The following is a 1,515-nucleotide window of genomic DNA, read 5'->3' as shown; positions in this document are numbered from 1 at the left end:
TCCTTACTTCCTTCCTTCCTTCCTTCCTTCCTTCCTTCCTTCCTTCCTTCCTTCCTTCCTTCCTTCCTCTCTCTCTCTCTCTCTTTCTTTCTTTCTTCTTTCTTTTCATATGTTTCATTGTGTCTCCTCTCCTTTTCTTCATTTCCTTTTCTTTCTCCTTCCTCTTCCCTTTTGGCAGGCTCTGGTAGGCGTGCCCTCTAGGAGCATGATTTCATCTGAAAACTAATGGTATTTTTATGCTTTTATTATCATGCATTTATTAAGCAAATATTTATTCAGTATATCTGTGATTCAAGATGGCTGGTAGGCCTTACAGCATAAGGCATACACCACTGCAGCATGTAGGAATAGAAAAGTATCGCAGGGTAATAAAGCAAGAGGATGTTCTGTAATATGACTGGCATTGCAAATATCCTTGTCCTTTCAGGCTTAAGGGCTTTACCACTAGCTCTGATAACTATTATGAGGATCGTACTTTTAGTATGTCTATTTGTATGTTATTTTTGAACTCTCTTTACTTATATTTCTATTAATAATTTGTTAAATTCTGCAAAGTTCATTCCATGTTTGGAATCCAGTTCTATTTAAATAGTCCAGAATTCAAATGACGTTCTCAGTTTTTGCTAAGTGAGTTCTATGACCTAAGTTAACCACGAATATTTACAGTTATTTATTCATGTCTATGTTGGCTAAACTTGTATCTAACCGGAAGCCATCTTAAACTAATTATCTCTTCATTGTGTTATTGCTAATTGTCTTCTATTTATTTTTCTATTTAAGTAATTATCCCCTTAATTAGTAAATCTTTTAGGGAAGCAGTACAAAGAGTACTCAGTAAAGACTGAGGATACCTGAGATTTAGTCTGCGTCCTCTTTAATGTGTAGCTTACTAGAGCTACACTACATCACAAAGTATGACAGGCAAGGTAGCTTAAACAATAGAAATTTATTTTTTCACAGTTCCGGAGGCTGGAAGTTTGACCAAGGTGTTTGCAGGGTTAGTTTCTTTTGAGGCCTCTCTCCTTGGCTTGTAGATAGCCATCTTCTTCTAATGTTTTCACATGGTCCTCTGTATGTGTGTGTCTATGTCCAACTTTTCTCTTTTTATAAGGATACCAATCATATTGGATTATGGCTGATGCTAATGACCTCATTTTACCTTAATTACTCCTTGAAAGAATCTATCACCAAATATGGACACATCGTGAAGTACTGGAGATTAGGACTTGAACATATTAAAAATTTTTGTGGTGGAGGGAACAAAAATCAGCCCATAACAATTAGCTTTGGTAAATTCTTTGGCTTCAGTAGGTTTAGTTTTTTCTTTCCTAAATTGTATCTATTCTCTAAATGGTCTCACATCCCTGAAAACCTTGACAATCTGTAACTATATCAGCATGCACGCTATTACATGAAAAAATACATTGTTGAAAAATAAGTTGGATTCTCAACATATTCTACATGTTGATATTTGATGTTTATGATAATGTTGATAAAAATCAAGATTACAAATGC

The sequence above is a fragment of the Pteropus alecto genome, unplaced genomic scaffold, assembly GCF_000325575.1.
Source record: "Pteropus alecto unplaced genomic scaffold, ASM32557v1 scaffold117, whole genome shotgun sequence".
Taxonomy (NCBI): domain Eukaryota; kingdom Metazoa; phylum Chordata; class Mammalia; order Chiroptera; family Pteropodidae; genus Pteropus; species Pteropus alecto.
The sequence above is the reverse complement of the archived record's forward strand: the minus strand, read 5'-3'. Positions refer to the sequence as shown.